The sequence below is a fragment of the Coregonus clupeaformis genome, chromosome 3 (assembly GCF_020615455.1).
Source record: "Coregonus clupeaformis isolate EN_2021a chromosome 3, ASM2061545v1, whole genome shotgun sequence".
In the NCBI taxonomy this organism is placed as follows: domain Eukaryota; kingdom Metazoa; phylum Chordata; class Actinopteri; order Salmoniformes; family Salmonidae; genus Coregonus; species Coregonus clupeaformis.
Genome location: NC_059194.1, coordinates 45773901 through 45795848, shown reverse-complemented (window position 1 = coordinate 45795848; position 21948 = coordinate 45773901). Strand labels below are relative to the sequence as shown.

Genomic DNA, 21948 nt, shown 5'->3' with positions numbered 1-21948 from the left:
CTTCTTATCGGTGTCCTTTAGTAGTTGTTTCTTTGCAGCAATTCGACCATGAATGCCTGTTTCACACAGTCTCCTCTGAACAGTTGATGTTTAGATGTGTCTATTACTTGAACTCTGTGAAGCATTTATTTGGGCTGCAATTTCTGAGACTGGTAACTCTAATGAACTTATCCTCTGCAGCAGAGGTAACTCTGGGTCTTCCATTCCTGTGGCGGTCCTCATGAGAGCCAGTTTCATCATAGCGCTTGATGGTTTTTGCGACTGCACTTGAAGAAACTTTCAAAGTTCTTGAAATGTTCCGTATTGACTGACCTTCATGTCTTAAAGTAATGATGGACTGTTATTTCTCTTTGCTTATTTGAGTTGTTCTTGCCATAATATGGACTTGGTCTTTTACTAAATATGGCTATCTTCTGTATACCACCCCTACCTTGTCACAACACAACTGATTGGCTCAAACGCATTAAGAAGGAAAGAAATTCCACAAATTAACTTTTAAGAAGGCACACCTGTTAATTGAAATGCATTCTAGGTGACTACCTCATGAAGCTGGTTGAGAGAATGCCAAGAGTGTGCAAAGCTGTCATCAAGGCAAAGGGTGGCTATTTAAAGGATCTCAAATATAAAATATGTTTTCATTTGTTTAACACTTTTTGGTTACTACATGATTCCGTATGTGTTATTTCATACTTTTGATGTCTTCACTATTATTCTACAATGTAAAAATTAAAAAACTTGAATGAGTAGGTGTGTCCAAACTTTTGACTGGTAGTGTATAGCTGAGGTAGATGGTCCCTTAACTACAGATCTAAAATCAGATTACTAACCTTAATCATTAGGGGGATTAAAAAGGATCTATGCCTGGGACAGTGGTTGGGGACCGTTTATAGTCTCGCCATTTCACAATCATTCATGCCTTCCCTTAATCTCATGCTCCACAGATCCAATTTAATTCCTAAATGGTATGCGGGCGCGTTCTATTAAACAAAGTCACGGCTATAATTGTTTAAAACGTTGTCATCAATATTAACTCCATAGAGTCGATTGACGTAACAAAGAAAAAGCCCATCAAAATCCGTCAATTTAAACAAGAGATATCAGTTTTTTTGCATTGAATGTGTCTCATCCATCACATCCGCCAGTGTCGCGTTTCGTCATCTGCGGTGAAAGGTGGCAAAGCTTGAGCGGTGTTTGTCAGACCATGAGACATCCCGAAAATCGGTCTTCTCACGAAAACGCTGAAGCTAGCGACTGGAACGAGCTGCAAAAAACACTCAAACCGGACAGTTGTATCTCCATCTCTTCATTCAAAGACTCAATCATGGACACTCTTACTGACAGTTGTGGCTGCTTCGCGTGATGTATTGTTGTCTCTACCTTCTCGCCCTTTGTGCTGTTGTCTGTGCCCAATAATGTGTGTACCATGCCTTCTGCTGCTACCATGTTATTTTCATGTTGGGTTGCTACCTTGCTGTGTTGTTGTTTTAGGTCTCTATTTATGTGATTTGTGTTTGGTACTATATATATATATATATATATATATATATATATATATATATATATATATATATATATATATATATATATATATATATATCCCTGCCCCCGTCCCCGCAGGAGGCCTTTTGGTAGGCCGTCATTGTAAATAAGAATTTGTTCTTAATTGACTTGCCTAGTTAAATAAAGTGTAAAATTGTATCCGAACGGTTTGACCGACAAACTAATGGGACCGCACTGTAGAAATGTCAGATTCCATTTTGCTCTACGACCACCACAAGTGTCACGGGACTCGTCTGAAGGTAACCGGTACCGGTTCTAAAAAACTAATGGAAGGATGAAGGTAGTTTTGTGCCTACCCCCAAAAATGGGTTAAATAATTTATGTGTAAAAAAACAACAACCTTATTTTATATCTCCTAGATTTAGGACAGACACTTAAAAACCTTGTTTCTTATGATACATTTTATTTTACTGTCCTTTTTGCCATTTATGAAGCTATTATTATTATTAATCAATGCGTTTCTATGGGTAAAGGCCAAAATCAATATTTTATCAAATCCTTTTTTAAATATTTTTTTTTATACCCTAAAGGGGTCCTAAAATTCAAAATCTAATAGCTAAGTGATCCATAGTATGACCATCTTAAAACAATTCCATATGTCAGCTTAGCAACCCCTACCCCAACGTTTTAGACTTTAAATAATTAATGAGGAATTTAACAAATTATAGGATCTGGAATTACTGAGTGAAGTTTGGAATCGGCTGAGTTTCTGCCTCGAGTGCAGTGGTTAGTCTGGATCAGATTTATGTTGTTGTAGTAGCACTGAAAACCCACCTGATGACGCTCTTTAACAAATACTATTGACAGCATACATTCGATTGTTTAAGTGATATTGAAAGGGCCATAGGATATTATGGGTGAGTTGTCCTCTAAACTAAAGGTAGGTAAAAATAATATAGTAAATTATGAAGTATGCAGGTATCTGTGTAGTATTCACTGAGTGTAACTGGGTGCTTTAGTAGAGGTTATACGTTTATTTTACTTCCAACCCTCAAAGTAGGACCAGGCAAAGCTCATGTTTTCGGTTGGGTAAATATAATATTGATGATCTGCTACTGCGTGGTCTGCTGCTGTGTGTGTGTTTGTAAGTGTTTGTGCGTGCGTGCTAAATTGATGATAAATCCGTTTTGAAGCACCACATGGAAGCGTCACATAGAATCAGTGTGTATTATTTCAAGACTGTGCCAGTGTCAGATTGTGTTGTGCTTTTTCTCCACTAGAGGGCAGTCACCACTAAGCCTGCAGTAATCACACATTCACTCTCACAGGTGGTGAATGTGTGTTTGTAGTTATGCTCTGCTAACTGAGTGATGATACAACAGCCCACTAATGTTCTACAGATGAAGAAGTCATATCTACACGTTCCTGAATCTCTGCCCCAAGCTGAAACAAAACAATAAGGTTGGAATCTCACATTCACAGGTTTACATTAGAATACCGTTGTTATCACAAACTTTCATTTGGCATTTGAAACTTCACAACATCACTAGTCTTTCAGACCACTATCTATATAAAACATTTTTTGTCAGTGAATGATGCAGGTTAAAGATGTCGTTTTTTACATTCAGTATCACTACATCAAGGGAAATAAAGTATTCTTTCTAACAAAGATACAGTACCAGTCAAAAGTTTGGACACCTACTCATTCGAGGGTTTTTCTTAATTTTTTTACTATTTTCTACATTGTAGAATAATAGTGAAGACATCAAAACTATGAAATAACACATATGGAATCATGTAGTAACCAAAAAAGTGTTTAAAAAAATCCAAATATATTTGATTTTAGATTCTTCAAAGTAGCCACCCTTTGCCTTTATGACAGCTTTGCACACTCTTGGCATTCTCTCAACCAGCTTCAAGAGGTAGTCACCTGGAATGCATTTCAATTAACAAATGTGCCTTGTTAAAAGTTAATTTGTGGAATTTCTTTCCTTAATGCGTTTGAGCCAATCAGTTGTGTTGTGACAAGGTAGGGGTGGTATACAGAAGATAGCCATATTTGGTAAAAGACCAAGTCCATATTATGGCAAGAACAGCTCAAATATGCAAAGAGAAATGACAGTCCATCGTTACTTTAAGACATGAAGGTCAGTCAATCCAGAAAATTTCAAGAACTTTGAACGTTTCTTCAAGTGCAGTCGCAAAAACCATCAAGCGCATTAAACTGGCTCTCATGAGGACCACCACAGGAAAGGAAGACCCAGAGTTACCTCTGCTGCAGAGGATAAGTTAATTAGAGTTAACTGCACCTCAGATTGCAGCCCAAATAAATGCTTCACAGAGTTCAAGTAACAGACACATCTCAACAACTGTTCAGAGGATGAATCAGGCCTTCATGGTCGAATTGCTGCAAAGAAATCACTACTAAAGGACACCAATAAGAAGAAGAGACTTGCTTGGGCCAAGAAACACGAGCAATGGACAATAGATCGGTGGAAATCGGTCCTTTGGTCTGATGAGTCCAAATTTGAGATTTTTGGTTCCAACCGCCGTGTCTTTGTGAGACGCAGAGTAGGTGAACGGATGATCTCCGCATGTGTGGTTCCCACCGTGAAGCATGGAGGTGTTATGGTGTGGGGGTGCTTTGCTGGTGACCAGTGTTGCCAACTAACTTTCAGGGGAAGTTGCTAGAGGCAGGTCGATTTGTTGCTAAATGACTTTGTGATGACGAAGTTTTACGTTGTTACGTAATGACGTCATCACGCAATAACGTAAAACTGCGTCATTACGTAGATTACACAATAACGTTACTCAAATTGACTGGCCATCTTGGCGAAAAATATGATTTGACATTTGTTAGTTTAGATTTGTTAGTTTATTTTCACATATTTTTATTTGTAAAAGTAAATAAACACAACACATTTTATATGATCAGATATTTATATTTTTAAACACAGCACATTGAATTATTGAGTTGGTACACCGTGCTCTCGAAAAGGTACCCAAGGTATGGTGATGGACTGAGATGTCCATCAATGGCATCCTTCAGGACATCCATTTTTGCAATAGGGTTGACTACTCTGCTGCAAATTGATGTTAAGAGGTGTACCAGATTGTCCAAAAGCTTGACAGGATCTGTTTGCTCTCCCTCAAATGACTTCACTGCAACTTGTACGTCGGACAGGATTGATTTCAAGAATGTCAGGTAGACATAGTTGGTCTTGTACATGGCGTGGCCATGTAGCAATGCTCACTGGCCTTGGTCAACTCAAAGTGGAGTTTCAGTTCTTCCCACTGGCACACACTTTGGTGATCTGCAGGGGTTTCTGGCTACAATTAATGGTGGCATACACTGCTTTGTACGCCTCGCGCCGTTTTGGGGAAATCGAAAACCAGTTGTAGGTTTCCCTGATTAAGTACTCAACACTCCTAGGGATGGTTTCTTTGGATGCTGCACTGACAGCAAATTGGGCAATGCACATTCTTCCTTTAAAATCTTGTGCACCCCGTTGTGCCCCCAGTCATCACGGACGCATTATCAGTGCCAATACCCTGAAGATTCAATTTTTTAAAGGTTACACTTCTCTCAACTACCGCCTTTGCTATTGATCTGGCATCACAATGTTTTTTGATGTCATACATTTTTGCAAGCATATCTGATTTACAGTACGCACAGTATGCCCGACAATCATCCCCAATTACTGGCTTCAGCCCCCCTTTAAATTCAGGTACAGACTCCCACTCTTTTCTGTACGTCTGGCTGTACAATTTTGATTGAGACATGTTGATTGATGTTGTAAGTTCTGTTCAAGATCAAACATTCGTGACCAACTATATTCATTGGGTTTGTCTCGTCGAACGCATACTACTACTGCAGGCACGTGTGTTGTGACTGAGTGTGTGACAGAGAAAATCATTTTTTGTGTCATTTAGAGGGAAAATGTGTGCATTTTAGCGTTTGAGTCACTTTTCAAAAGTTGCTAAAAGTAGCTACATTTGTTGCTAGGTGCAGGTTGAAAAAAAAATGCCAGGGTAGTCTGAAAAGTTGCTAAATATAGCAACAAAATTGCTAAGTTGGCATCACTGCTGGTGACACTGTCTGTGATTTATTTAGAATTCAAGGCACACTTAACCAGCATGGCTACCACATCGATACGCCATCCCATCTGGTTTGCGCTTAGTGGGACTATCATTTGTTTTTCAACAGGACAATGACCCAACACACCTCCAGGCTGTGTAAGGGTTATTTTACCAAGAAGGTGAGTGATGGAGTGCTGCATCAGATGACCTGGACTCCACAATCATCCGACCTCAAACCAATTGAGATGGTTTGGGATGAGTTGGACCGCAGAGTGAAGGAAAAGCAGCCAACAAGTGCTCAGCATATGAGGGAACTCCTTCAAGACTGTTGGAAAAGCATTCCAGGTGCAGCTGGTTGAGAGAATGCCAAGAGTGTGCAAAGCTGTCATCAAGGCAAAGGGTGGCTACTTTGAAGAATCTCAAATATAAAATATATTTTGATTTGTTTAACAGTTTTTTGGTTACTACATGATTCCATATGTGTTATTTCGTAGTTTTAGTATGTCTTCACTATTATTCTACAATGTAGAAAGTAGTACAAATAAAGAAAATCCCTGGAATGAGTAGGTGTGTCCAAACTTTTGTCTGGTACTGTAAGTCTACATATATTTCAGGATGTTGTGTATCCCTGGAAATAATCAGAATTAGTGTAAACATAACAGCTTAGAAAACATAGCTTCTCCAAAGAAAGTGGTGTTTTGTTTGGCACAACTTACCCCGGGTATGGGGTAAATTGAGCATTGGGACAGCGTAAGTTGAGCCGCCTTGGGGTAAGTGGGTGATGGTGTTGGTAGGTCAAAGTTTAATTCATGGAATGGGGTTGTTGTATATTGGATATCGTAAATGTATGCCTACACTCATATAGATCTCTGTTCAATATCACTTACCATTCCATTTCTTGAACAGTTGTCTGGGACAGGGATGTTGTTTCAATGTGCCAATTCGTAGGCAAGTTTTCTGCATTTGATGCTACTAAACACTGGTATTTATTAGCCACGTCAAGCCTGTTTCAAATGACAAGTTATTTAGGGGATAATGGGTGTTGTCCACCTTACACTCCTTAACAGTTTTGGGGATATTTTCTAGGAAAGTTGTACACTCTGACCCAGTTTATATACTAGAGACTAGTCTAGAATATTACCAAGTACTGGTACTCTCTTGTGGTTTGACCGAGGCATGAGTTTTATGCAGGGAAGGGGTTGTATCTGGGCAAACCACAGGATCTACTGTGGTTTGTATCTGGGCAATTCCACAATAACTGAATTACACTTAGACTCAGATGTTTCACTTCAAAATGTATGCATTGTTTTTAAAGTTTAACAAACCATACAAGGACTACTTTTAACAATTTAAACTGAACATTTTACTAAAATACATTACTGGAAGAACTGTGCAGATGCAAAGTTTGGTAACAGAATATTGGTCAAATCTCCCTCGGTTCTTAATGTAACCATTTTTTCAAAAAACTCTTAAATATAAGCTCCTTATTAAGATTGAAATATGTCTGCAGAAGGAATGGGGTGTCAGCTATGACATGACACCTTGACTTTGAAAAAAATCTCTTTTGGTTATTGAACGACAGTAAGTGAAGTGGATTTACACCTGGTAACGGAATTATGGTAACGGAATTACATCATGGGTCCCTGATCTGTACTATATAGAAATGCATAGTTATGGATATGAATGTCACTCTTCATGGTGAGTTTTAAGTTTCAATGTTTACAACAGGTGTAAAACAGTACAGTGACATTCTGACCTTGAGATCTCTTTCTCACAATGTAGTGATAATAATATAGTTCATAATAGAAAATAGTAGAAACAAATTAAAGTAAGAATAAAAAACATATCCTGAATAGGTATACAAAGGTTAAAATATGCAATATCCTCATTTGTATATTTGGGTATTAATCTGCACACTGGCTAATATTCAAAAGAGCTCCGCCCCTAAACAAGATATGATGCACAAAAATGCTTATATCGGTACCATGACATGAATAGGATTTAACGTTAACATTTTGGAAACAGTGCTAGGGAAACTAAACCAAAGCAAGGATTGCTGTTATACCTTGTCCATAGACTGCTTACAGGGTAAGGACACCAATGTAATTTTGTAATTTGTGTGAAATGTCCCTTTAATAGGGATACAACAGCTAAAGCTATCACAAAGAGCTTACAGTTGTAGTGTAGCAAATCTGACTTTTTCTAATGATCATTATTAGCATTCATCATTATTCAAATGTCTTCCCAAATGGGTTGCTATTAAATCTTTTAAACTAATGTGCCAATATAAAAACATGGTTTGGGACTAAACATGGACCATGAACACAGAGACAAACTAAGACTTTAATATTAAGTTGATCAGCCAAATACTTACATAAAGCAGAGATGTAGGCCGTGTTCCCCTGCTCAGATGTTGCTGACACATGCCATATCTTACAACGCCTGGATAGGTATTTTACGTATCAGCTAACCACATCGTATGTTATAGTAATCTGGTGCCCGACTGCACAGTCGATGACGTGGCATTCAACCATTGGTTGATGCATGCAACGTCCGAGCAGGGGAATGCGTCCATTACACTGGGTGTGTTCGAGCAGTAAGGCTAACAAAGCCGACTGTAGACAAAAGTTGCCAAGGGCGGTGCATCTGCGACAGTCGAAAGTCAGACACTGTAGTGATTTTCCAACAGCAAAGTTTTTCTTTATAAAAGAAATAAACTTTTCTATCCCCCGATATCACACACTCACAAACTGAAAACAAAACGTGTGTACAATTAATTGGTTAGAGAGAGGTCTCAAATATCACTTTCATTTGCAGCTTCAGAATCGTGGGAAAGTTTGTTCCTGCTTCAGTCACGTCTTTGGGGTCAACCAAAAACCACTTATGCAGGTGATGGCTTACCACAATGCAGGTGATCCCCATAATGCAACACACTTTGAAAGGTGGTGACCAACTATGGTCACCGTCTAAACAAAATTGATCTGTTCTAGCCTCATTTCTATCTTGGCTGCTTGGAGACCAGTGTCCTGGGTCCCAAATCTTTATTTACTATGTTCAGTTTGAGAGCTACACTGCCAATAAATCAAATCAGGAAAATCACTTGCAGGTTGGTCCTGCCAGCAACACCTTCTGGGGAGTGCACTGTAGGTGGCTGCCATTTTGAGGTTTACTCTCCTGATTGTGCCACACGACCAACTTTCTCCAGGAGAACTATACCAGACCTCCTGGTCTATGTGAAATGGAAGGCCACATACTTTGCAGTCAGATGAAGCAGCTAACTATCTGTTCTGTATCCAGAGTTGAGTCCTGCCATGTACCATCCATGAACAAACACTTAGGGATCAATTCAATTCGTACCGCGGAAGTTCATGAATGCAGTCTTCGCAAACGTGAGAACGTTACCTTTAAATTTAAATAGTGCTATAGTGCTGAACTTCCACGATACGGATTGAATCGAGCCCTTACCAGAACTTCAGATAAAAACTGAAATATAACAGATCTTGGTTTGCCAACAACTAACATGAGGCACAGAAATGCAGAAATAGAAAGGTTTGATAAATAGCAAGTTAGCTTCTCTATGTTTGCTGCATGGCCATCATTGGCTGTGTGGCTCTTACATCTTAATTTAGTCTGTTTAATTGGATAGCTATGCCCCCACACAGCTAGGCCTTGTGGGCATTTTGAGTGTTTATGGGTCTTATTTCATGTTATCACCCAGTTTTATGAACTGCCTGCACTGTGTGAACTTCACACGTAAATAATAAGCGTGTTCGATATTACAACCAACATTGCAGGCGATTGCGATTGAATAACACCAAATGAATGCAAAGATATAGAATATAGTCATCAGTGTCCATTCAAAAAGTGTTCATGCAAGACGCCTCTGGTTGCCCATATTCCCTGATCCGCTAACATCGACACCACATGGATTGCCCTGACAATAACACCCACTATCAGATAAACGCATCTATATGATGTGACAGAGAAATTACTTGAATCTGCAGCTGCTATAGACTAATGCTAGTGGATATAAAGCATTTCTTATGGCATGTGGATTTTCATTCACCCGCTGTTGGAGGGAGGCATGCTGACCTTTAGTGTGCAGAGCTGGGGGATGCAAAGTGACAGCATCCCTGGATCAATCTGTCTCTATCTGACTCTAGTTGTTGTGTGCCACCTGGGCTGTGTTTAGACAGGCAGCCCAATTCTGATCTTTTTTGCACTAATTGGTGTTTTGACCAATCAGATCAGCTCTGAAAAAGATCTGATGTGAAAAGATCAGAATTGGGCTGCCTGTCTAAACACAGCCCAGGTATAGTGTCCGATGCACTGAGATGCTTCATATTCAACATCCATCCCTCTCATTCTCTGTTGCTTGGTCTGTCTCTGCCTCTCTCTCTGTGCTCCCTGGTGTACAATGAGTTCCCTGGGCCACACTGATCATGTCTTATCTTCATCTGTCATACACCTCCCCAAGGTAAGGCCTAATTAGTGAGAGAGAGAGAGAGAGAGAGAGAGAGAGAGAGAGAGAGAGAGAGAGAGAGAGAGAGAGAGAGAGAGAGAGAGAGAGAGAGAGAGAGAGAGAGAGAGAGAGAGAGAGAGAGAGAGAGAGAGAGAGAGAGAGAGAGAGAGAGAGAGAGAGAGAGAGAGAGAGAGAGAGAGAGAGAGAGAGAGAGAGAGAGAGAGAGAGAGAGAGAGAGAGAGAGAAAAATCACATCTGTTGTATATTCTCACCTACTAGAGCTTGCTACCAGTGGCAGCAAGAAAACTAAACATTTGTGAAATTGAGTGGAAATCTGTCCTTCTGTCTAGGTCTCATGAAGGAAAGCCAGTTAGCCCCCCAGTGAACACCCAATGCATTTTGAACGCAAGCTCAACCGCTACTCACAGCGCACATGTCCCATATGTGGCTTAACTAGGTTTTCCCAAACTCGGTCCTGGGGTCTCCCCTGGGTGCACGTTAAATGTTTTGCCCTAGCACTACACAGCTGATTCAAATAACCAACTCATCATCAAGCTTTGATTATTTGAATCAGCTGTGTAGTGCTAGGGCAAAAACCAAAACGTGCACCCAGGGGAGACCCCAGGACCGAGTTTGGGAAAACCTGGCATAAGGCATGCCTGACCACCTTTGAAGTTGGCCCAAACTTAATCTCACAGCTAAATTGTCAGAAATGCAGGCCCTGGCCCCAATTTAAGCGTGTAACACTTGGTAACTGCCCACGAGCGCTTGGAAATTCCAGCCGCTTTCTCCTCATCACTCCAGAGTGAGTGCGCTCCTAATCAATCCGGTGCCATTCGCTATTCCCTTTATTCACAATGGCGACGTTAATGGCAAAAAGTAGGCGGTCGGCGGTGTCAAAACAATTTGTCGAGGCTACTGATGGAAACTCGCCAAGTGTTCGCACACCTACAGTGGGGAAAAAAAGTATTTAGTCAGCCACCTATTGTGCAAGTTCTCCCACTTAAAAAGATGAGAGAGGCCTGTAATTTTCATCATAGGTACACGTCAACTATGACAGACAAATTGAGAATTTTTTTTCCAGAAAATCACATTGTAGGATTTTTTATGAATTTATTTGCAAATTATGGTGGAAAATAAGTATTTGGTCACCTACAAACAAGCAAGATTTCTGGCTCTCACAGACCTGTAACTTCTTATTTAAGAGGCTCCTCTGTCCTCCACTCGTTACCTGTATTAATGGCACCTGTTTGAACTTGTTATCAGTATAAAAGACACCTGTCCACAACCTCAAACAGTCACACTCCAAACTCCACTATGGCCAAGACCAAAGAGCTGTCAAAGGACACCAGAAACAAAATTGTAGACCTGCACCAGGCTGGGAAGACTGAATCTGCAATAGGTAAGCAGCTTGGTTTGAAGAAATCAACAGTGGGAGCAATTATTAGGAAATGGAAGACATACAAGACCACTGACAATCTCCCTCGATCTGGGGCTCCACGCAAGATCTCACCCCGTGGGGTCAAAATGATCACAAGAACGGTGAGCAAAACTCCCAGAACCACACGGGGGGACCTAGTGAATGACCTGCAGAGAGCTGGGACCAAAGTAATAAACCATCAGTAACACACTACGCCGCCAGGGACTCAAATCCTGCAGTCTCAGACGTGTCCCCCTGCTTAAGCCAGTACATGTCCAGGCCCGTCTGAAGTTTGCTAGAGTTCATTTGGATGATCCAGAAGAGGATTGGGAGAATGTCATATGGTCAGATGAAACTAAAATATAACTTTTTGGTAAAAACTCAACTCGTCGTGTTTGGAGGACAAAGAATGCTGAGTTGCATCCAAAGAACACCATACCTACTGTGAAGCATGGGGGTGGAAACATCATGCTTTGGGGCTGTTTTTCTGCAAAGGGACCAGGACGACTGATCCGTGTAAAGGAAAGAATGAATGGGGCCATGTATCGTGAGATTTTGAGTGAAAACCTCCTTCCATTAGCAAGGGCATTGAAGATGAAACGTGGATGGGTCTTTCAGCATGACAATGATCCCAAACACACCGCCCGGGCAATGAAGGAGTGGCTTCGTAAGAAGCATTTCAAGGTCCTGGAGTGGCCTAGCCAGTCTCCAGATCTCAACCCCATAGAAAATCTTTGGAGGGAGTTGAAAGTCTGTGTTGCCCAGCGACAGCCCCAAAACATCACTGCTCTAGAGGAGATCTGCATGGAGGAATGGGCCAAAATACCAGCAACAGTGTGTGAAAACCTTGTGAAGACTTACAGAAAACGTTTAACCTGTGTCATTGCCAACAAAGGGTATATAACAAAGTATTGAGAAACATTTGTTATTGACCAAATACTTATTTTCCACCATAATTTGCAAATAAATTCATTAAAAATCCTACAATGTGATTTTCTGGAAATGTTTTTCTAATTTTGTCTGTCATAGTTGACGTATACCTATGATGAAAATTACAGGCCTCTCTCATCTTTTTAAGTGGGAGAACTTGCACAATTGGTGGCTGACTAAATACTTTTTCCCCCACTGTATGTGGCACAGTGATGTGAAGGATCATGGGTAATCACACAACCATGATTTGGGGGGTGCTCATATTTGTCTTTTTATACACAATTGTGTAATGGATTTTTTTTGGGGGGGCAAATCCCAACTCCCTCTGAGACACTCGCAGGGAGTGGGGTCACAGCCAGGGTCACCATTGTACAGCGACCCTGGAGCAATTTGGGTTAAGTGCCTTCCTTAAGGGCACAGCGACAGATTTTTCACCTTGTCAGCTCTGGTTTTTGAACCAGCGACCTTTCAGTTACTGGCCCAATGCTCTACCTTGAGGCTACATTCTGCCCCACACAGCTTGGTGAAAGGGGGAAAAAGGGTAACTCTTCGCTTGGCCGATGAGCTGGGTTTTAAATCAGAGGTTATTTTTAGTGCTTATGGTCGACGTTGCCCCCTTACCACAGATTTGGGATCAGATTAGGTAACCTCCAGTCCTGACCGTAACCATTATGGGGTTGACAAAATATCTGATCTTAGGTCAGTGGTTAGGGACAACTTCTACCTACTCTGTATCAAGGCCTCGTTTGTCTGACTGAGAATAAGCCCTCAAATCAAGTGATGTTAATTCTTGAACTAGGAGTTTTCTGTCTTTATTGTCTACAATAGTTATAATAATAATATGCCATTTAGCAGATGCTTTTATCCAAAGCGACTTACAGTCATGTGCGCATACATTTTTACGTATGGGTGGTCCCGGGGATCAAACCCACTACCCTGGCGTTACAAGCGCCATGCTCTACCAATTGAGCTACAGAGGACCACTATGAGGAGAGTGTGTCTAAAGGGTAAACAGCCTAGATGTTTTATATAAATAAATACTATTTTTAACCAGAACACATGATTTCTCATGGTATTTGTTATAACAGGTGTTTATGATAAGAGAAAGTGAGCACTGAACCTCATAGAACACTACACCATTTCTGAAGGAGCATCATTTCAGAATGAAGACTGCTATAGTTCTGCCACTTGTGCTGTTCTGTCTATCTGGGGCATGGGCTCGGGGAGAGAATGGAGGGGTTATTGACTCAAACAGGCTGTTATTTAGTCGGGATTATTATGAGATTATTATAAAAAATATTGGTCAGGTATCCTCCGTAATAGAGGTCTTCTGACCTCAAAGGAAAAATTCATAAATAAAATATTTACTAAATGATATTATCATCATTATTCAGTTTGAGAGCCGAGCTGTGGAAGGTACTGACACCTGAGCAGACCACATCCCCTGATGGCTGAGCTGAGAGTGCTGAGAGACATGATGGTGGAGCAGAGAGTGGAGCTGAGGAACGTGGAGGCCAGACTGAGGGACAGCGAGGACAAGGTAGACGAGCGGAGAGTGGAGCTGATTCTGACCAAGAACAAAGTGGCAGGCTTGGAGGGAGGGAGGGAGACTGCCATGGAAATATGCTGAATCAATTATTGTTTAACTCAGCGGTGATAGTTGTTAATGTTTTTTACTTCTCTTTTGAAGCGTTTGAGACCAGAGAGACAGACGGTGAGGGAAAGGTTGACCAGCAGAAAGAAGAGATGATGGCTCTGCTAGTGGAACTGGAAAGAAAGAATGCAGGTATGAAGCGTGTTTTATTGTGCATTGACAGATTGCTGATGTTAGTTTTCACACTGTTTTCTCCTCAACTCCTGTTTGATGTCAACCTCCAGATGAAAACGAGCCTAGGGCAAAACATTTTCAGGCAAGAGAAAACATGCAAGGAGATTTTAAGAATTATCGTGTCTCATTTCAGCCTTGGATGCCAGACTGACAGCCAGTGAGGGTGAGATTTCAGGTCACTAAGTGATAGTACTAATAAATATCTCCTACAATTCTGTATATATGAGCTATGTCATCAATGCTTATGTACATTTTTCTTCATATTGTTGTAGCTTTGGAGGTCAGACTGAGCGTCAGTGAGAGCCAGGTGGAGGAGCCGAAGACAGAATGCAGCAGGTAATACAAATGTGGTCTCTACACAATCCTTCACTATAATGTAATGTATTCTTCATTTACAGCATCATGATCATTCAACATAATCAACACAGAACCATTGCATTCCCAGACACTGGTGTATGGCAGCGCTGACTGTATTTTATTGTGATGCATGTAATGATAATGTCATTCATTATCAAGGCAACTTCTCCCATTTGTTCCCTTGTTCACAGCTAAGTTGGTGTTCTCTGCTGGTTTGGGTTCAGGAGACGTTGGACCCTACAATGGCGAATTCCCATTGAAGTTCAGCAGAGTCCTCATCAATATCGGCAAGGCTTAAAACCCTTTTGCAGGCACAGTTCTAGTTACAGCTGTCTTGGTATCCAGTCTACCAGGGTCGGGAGTCCGTTCCAATTCAATTTAGTCCATTTGGAAAGTAAATAGAAATTCCAATTCAGTTTACTTCCTGAATTTACTGAATTGAAATGGAATTTACCCCAACCCTGTGGTCTAGACAGGATGTCACATATCCCTTGGTTACTCGGAAGAAAGACAACATTGATATCTCTTACTGTTTCTCCTGTGCAGGTGCGTTCACAGCACCAGTGCGAGGCGTCTACTACTTCAGATTCACTGTCAAGGATGACAGTGACAACGTTTACTATGGAGCACGCCTGCTAAAGAACGGCAATTAAGCAATAAGGCAAGAGGGGTTGTGGTATATGGCCAATATATGACGCAACACAGAGTGCCTGGATACAGCCCTTAGCCGTAGTACATTGACCACATACCACAAACCCCCAAGGTGCCTTATTGCTATTATAAACTGGTTACCAACATAATTAGAGCAGTAAAAATAAATGTTTTGTCATACCTGTGGTATATGGTCTGATATACCACGGCTGTCAGCCAATCAGAATTCAGGGCTCAAACCACCCAGTTTATAATGTTTAACATTGAATGGAATGATCATCTAGGTCATAGCTATTTAGCCAATGGTCTTACTGTAGAGCTGGAGGAGGGAGATGTGGTGCACATAAATCTCCCAGAAGGCTACATACTACACGATAGTGTAGACAACCACGGTATCTTCAGTGGCTTCCTGCTCTTCCCCATGTGAGGGCGACTGGAAGGCTGCATCTCAATACTCTGAAGGGGCTTCCTGTCCTCGTCTCCTTTCCTCCATCTGTGCTGATACTTAAGAACTGGACTGGTGAAAGCAAATGGCCGGTACATGTCCACTATATTGCGTTGACCTATCTTGTGGTTTCAGAGCAGTGATGATATAGGAGAGGGAACCATTTTAAACCTTTGAGATGCTGAAATCTGCCAAATGGTGATGTCACACTGATTACTAATAAAAACAATGAGAACTGAAAAATACTGTGTTGTGTGTCATTGCGATCACTCTCCCTAAGACAGAGATTCAATGCAAGGCACGTTAAAGCACTGCACACTATAACACACGTTTAAAGGTCATTTACGCTTGAGCCAACATGCCCAGTGTTTACCCTGAATTAGATCTCTGCGAACGTCTGTGAAAATGCCTTTAAAAGGCGCATTGTTGGCTGTATAGAGCACTGAGCTACAGTACAACGCGCCTGCACCGCGACTTGCATTGAATCATCACGCTTTGTCGGGTATGCACTTTTTAAAGGCAATGTTCCCACATTGGCGGAGACCACATTCACAGTAAACACTGCCCTCAAGCGGAAATTACCTTTAAATGGCGGATAAACAACAAGCACGATAGGATTGAATCTATTGTACTGTAGGAGTATGGATGGTCATTCAGAGTCTTGAGGTCTCTGTTTAATGCAGAGAGGTCTCTGTTTTAATGTTTAATGCCCCGTTAATGCAGAGAGGTCTTAAGTGTACAACTCAAAGAGCGAGAACTTCATCAAACGCTCCTCTACTGCCCTCTCCGCAAGACCCTCCGGGGCCCGCGAGGCACAGAGTGAGAGAGATCAATCGCCTCCCATATCACTCTCAACCATCCTCTCCCCCTCCCCCTCCCCCTCTTATTTTACCCTCCTTTCCATTCTTTTATCCTTTCCATCCCAAAATAAACAGGACGATTGATATAGTAACTTCTCAAGGTACTGCTCGCTAACTTTGGCGCCAGAATATTTTGACGGATGACTTGAGAGGGTTCGGCAAGGCCTTTTCTGTATTGATCCCTGAGTGAAATACTGTTGTGTGAATTTCTATCTCTAATTCAACCTAAGCTTGAATCATTACCAGAGGTTGTAAGGCTCTGGTTTTAATCATAAATGATTCAAGGTCCATAACCACGAAGAAGGATTTTTTGTATTTTTATTCATGGAGAGCTCTGGCGCCAAAATCACATACATACTGTTTTTATACCTCTTGACAAACAAAGGCACTATGCTCCTCCCACCTTTAGGTGGCTTTCTTAAACAGTTTCCGCCTTCTCCTTCACCCTTGAATGTTTAGTACCCCCTCTGTTAGTGGGTTGACACTACATGATAATTTGAATATCGTATACACATTTCTACTGTATTTGGGGTGAAATCCTTTAGTCATTATTCTTAATACACAAATTAATCTATCAAATACGAACAGAAGTGTCCATTGATTTAGAGTCCCCCCCCTTGAAGTCCTCATTCAGTGCTTATTGAGCCCATCCTTATTTCACAAGTGTCAGAAAAAAACCTGTAAGTCCCACACAGACACCCCTGGGTTCAAATACTATTTGAATTATTATTTTTAAATACTTTGAGCGGTCACTTTAGCCGGCCTGGAGTGCCAGGTGGGCGGGGTTTGCACTTTTGTGACTATTCTGTTGATCCCATTGCATCAGGCAAACTAAATCAATCACTGATAAAGTATTTGAAATTATGAAATTATTTCAGATTTTATTTGAACCCAGGTATGCTCTATAGTAGCAAGAACTACATTTGAACCTGGCTAGAATTACATAAAAAAAAATATCAAAGAGTCCAGGAAGTACACGTGGGAGTGAGTGCATAAGGTTACAAGGTAGTTTCTGAACAGGGCCCCAGAAACCATGACCAAAACACTCTGGCGGCCATTTTGAGTCCAAGATCAATCATGCCGACAGTTTCCTCCAACATACAGTGGGGGAAAAAAGTTTTTAGTCGGCCACCAATTGTGCAAGTTCTCCCACTTTAAAAGATGAGAGAGGCCTGTAATTTTCATCACAGGTACACGTCAACTATAACAGACAAAATGAGAATTTATTTTCTAGAAAATCACATTGTAGGATTTTTAATGAATTTATTTGCAAATTATGGTGGAAAATAAGTATTTGGTCAATAACAAAAGTTTCTCAATACTTTGTTATATACCCTTTGTTGGCAATGACACAGGTCAAACGTTTTCTGTAAGTCTTCACAAGGTTTTCACACACTGTTGCTGGTATTTTGGCCCATTCCTCCATGCAGATCTCCTCTAGAGCAGTGATGTTTTGGGGCTGTCGCTGGGCAACACAGACTTTCAACTCCCTCCAAAGATTTTCTATGGGGTTGAGATCTGGAGACTGGCTAGGCCACTCCAGGACCTTGAAATGCTTCTTACGAAACCACTCCTTCGTTGCCCGGGCGGTGTGTTTGGGATCATTGTCATGCTGAAAGACCCAGCCACGTTTCATCTTCAATGCCCTTGCTGATGGAAGGAGGTTTTCACTCAAAATCTCACGATACATGGCCCCATTCATTCTTTCCTTTACATGGATCAGTCGTCCTGGTCCCTTTGAAGAAAAACAGCCCCAATGCATGATGTTTCCACCCCCATGCTTCACAGTAGGTATGGTGTTCTTTGGATGCAACTCAGCATTCTTTGTCCTCCAAACACGACGAGTTGAGTTTTTACCAAAAAGTTATATTTTGGTTTCATCTGACCATATGACATTCTCCCAATCCTCTTCTGGATCATCCAAATGCACTCTAGCAAACTTCAGACGGGCCTGGACATGTACTGGCTTAAGCAGGGGGACACGTCTGGCACTGCAGGATTTGAGTCCCTGGCGGCGTAGTGTGTTACTGATGGTAGGCTTTGTTACTTTGGTCCCAGCTCTCTGCAGGTCATTCACTAGGTCCCCCCGTGTGGTTCTGGGATTTTTGCTCACCGTTCTTGTGATCATTTTGACCCCACAGGGTGAGATCTTGCGTGGAGCCCCAGATCGAGGGAGATTATCAGTGGTCTTGTATGTCTTCCATTTCCTAATAATTGCTCCCACAGTTGATTTCTTCAAACCAAGCTGCTTACCTATTGCAGATTCAGTCTTCCCAGCCTGGTGCAGGTCTACAATTTTGTTTCTGGTGTCCTTTGACAGCTCTTTGGTCTTGTCAGCCACCAATTGTGCAAGTTCTCCCACTTAAAAAAATCCAGAAAATCACATTGTAGGATTTTTTATGAATTTATTTGCAAATTATGGTGGAAAATAAGTATTTGGTCACCTACAAACAAGCAAGATTTCTGGCTCTCACAGACCTGTAACTTCTTCTTTAAGAGGCTCCTCTGTCCTCCACTCGTTACCTGTATTAATGGCACCTGTTTGAACTTGTTATCAGTATAAAAGACACCTGTCCACAACCTCAAACAGTCACACTCCAAACTCCACTATGGCCAAAAATACTTTTTTTCCCCACTGTATCTGCTCACAATTAATTTGACTAGACACACCATTCAACACTGTTGTATAATGTTCAGTCCTTTTTATTCTCTCTGACTTATCCAGACAGTATTAACCAATAGAGTCACACACGAGCTACAGCATATTACTCACGTGCTGGTTTAGATGAGTTTCAGAATCATTGATTAATTTAGCATATAAATTGGGGCGGAAACACGCAAAAAAAAGCGTATCTCTCTAAGGTCTCGAGGTGGCCAAAAACCTTCTGACTGCCAGCCAGCAGGTAAGGAACACGTCAGCTAAATTAATCCAATAAAAAAAAGGGAGATTGGATTTTTTTCTCTCTCTCTCTCCTTGCTGCCAACCTGACAGCTCCCCCAGTTTCTCAATTTCACTTCGACTTTGAATACTGGCACAGTGATGCAAAAAGAATATACACTGAGTATATAAAACATTAAGAACAGCTGCTCTTTCCATGACAGAGACTGACCAGGTGAATCCAGGTGAAAGCTATGATCCCTTATTGATGTCACTTGTTAAATCCACTTCAACCAGTGTAGATGAAGGAGAGGAGACAGGTTAAAGAAGGATTTTAAAGACTTGAGACAATTGAGACATGGATTGTGTATGTGTGCCATTCAGAGAGTGAATGGGCAAGACAAAATATTTAAGTGCCTTTGAAGGCGGTATGGATAGTAGATGCCAGGTGCACCGGTTTGTGTCAAGAACTGCAATGCTGCTGGGTTTTCACGCTCAACAGTTTCCTGTGAGTATCAAGAATGGTCCACCACCCAAAGGACATCCAGCCAACTTGACACAACTGTGGGAAGCATCGGAGTCAACATGGGCCAGCATCCCTGTGGAACGCTTTTGACACATTGTAGAGTCCATGCCTCGACAAATTGAGGCTGTTCTGAGGGCAAAATGAGTGGGGGTGTTCCTAATGTTTGGTATACTCAGTGTATATGGTTGGAGCGAAAGTGGGGGGTATCCTTCAAAAGGGTTCCTTACACCTCCACCGTTATAGCTGATGGGTGGTGAGTATTATAGCATAAAATGGCTACCGTAGCATCCAATGCTCAACATTAGCATGAGGTCACCCGCTTAAAGTAGGTCTATAAAGTGCTTTGAGCACTTGGGAAGGTGCTTTACATGATCTATCATCATCCTCATCCGAAACTCATCCATCTTTGGTATTGGCATGACAGTCACATATCTTGAGGAGGTTGAGCACATCTGTGGATCTAAGGGCCTATATGTTTTGATGCATGGGAGATCATGCCTAAAATAACGATGGAGGTCCTGTTCAATACTGTGGATGATATCTATATGGACATATGGTCCACTAAATCAGCCAATAGGGCTTTTCTTATGGCAATCAATACAATATGTTCATGATCATTTGAAAGGCCTAAATGTATATGGTGATATACTGTTTATAGTATTGTAATGTTTTGATATTCTTTATTTAGTCAACCATCGATTTCACATTCATCAAAACAAACCGTATTATTTTTACCCAATAATATGAAAACGGTGAACACAAAATGAGCAATAAAAAGAAATAATGCCAAAGTGACAATGAAGCTGTATGTATTTGCGTTTAATAATAATGTTTACCCGAACAATCTTCTTGCTGGAGACACGGAACCGATAATTGAGTCTCTCGTCACAGAGTAATGAAATTGCCTCCTGAATGTCAAAGTGCGGAAATTGAGAAAACATTTCATTTGTAGCATGACATTTTGGGAGTCATGTTTGAGCAATTTGAGTTCTATAAAAGTTTAGTGTATGCGTGCGCATCTATGTGTTTGTGCGTGCGTGTAACATGCATCTGTATGTCTCTGTGGGTGTGTGTATACTCGTGTGTGTGTGTGTGTGTGTGTGGGTGTGTCTGTGTGTGTATGTGTGTGTATATGTGTGTGTGTGTGGTCTGACCCAGACAACAGCACTAAAGATCAGAGCCAGGCCCTTATTTCACTCTCCAGTGAAATAATCCCACTTCAGCTACCAGCCATGAGAAATCCTAACGGGCAAACCAACCTCTCTCAGAACCAACTGGAGTAGACTCTCCTGGCCAAGATTACACGGGGCTTCTCTCCTCTAGGTTTTTCAACCCCCAACCCCCCAAACACGCACTCGTGCATGCATGCACGCATACACACACAGTGGGTGTTCTCAGGTCACCGTGACCTGAATTATGTTCCCTTTCTCAACCTAATGATACTCGTTCTGTTCTGTTCGCCACACCGACACTTTGAATGAAATGAACCTGAATCAACGACATCTTGACAGATGTCTAATTAAATGACCTGACAGCAACAATCGCTCGCAGGACTACCGGGCAACTGGTAAAGAAGTGTGTGTGGGTCTTTTGAGCTCTCCATCTCTCCATCTCGCCACCTTTCTTTATGGACCCAAACTAAGTATTTCAATGCAGTATGGTAGTAGCTCCATCTTGCCGTCTGATAGAGGTGTACTATTTGCCAAACCAACCAAATCTTACAGATCTACACAAGTGCATTGGTTCAGGGGCTAGGTGTTGTTGCTGGACCAACCACTATCTCCAACCACTATCTCCAACAAACACCAAGGTTAAGTAACTCCCCACCTAACAAGCCCCAACAGATCACTGCATAACCTGATGGCCCAATGACCTACTCTGTATTCCACTGTAACTCTATTGCCCTATCGCCACACAAACATGGCAACGGCTGCTGTCAAAACAAACTTTGACAATGACTGATGTGGGATGTGTTGCCATGTTGGCAAAAATCCCCTCTGCATTGTACATC

At 41.5% G+C, this 21948-nt stretch overlaps 1 long non-coding RNA gene across 1 annotated transcript; it reads left to right on the top strand.

Moving 5' to 3' along the window:
- Nucleotides 1-2876: 2876 nt before the first annotated feature.
- On the top strand, nt 2877-15278 carry LOC121547236. The gene is made up of 6 exons (XR_005996505.2): nt 2877-2961; nt 13787-13932; nt 14083-14178; nt 14271-14383; nt 14493-14556; nt 14769-15278. It is a non-coding gene; the product is annotated as an uncharacterized LOC121547236 (long non-coding RNA).
- The last annotated feature ends 6670 nt before the right edge of the window (nt 15279-21948 follow it).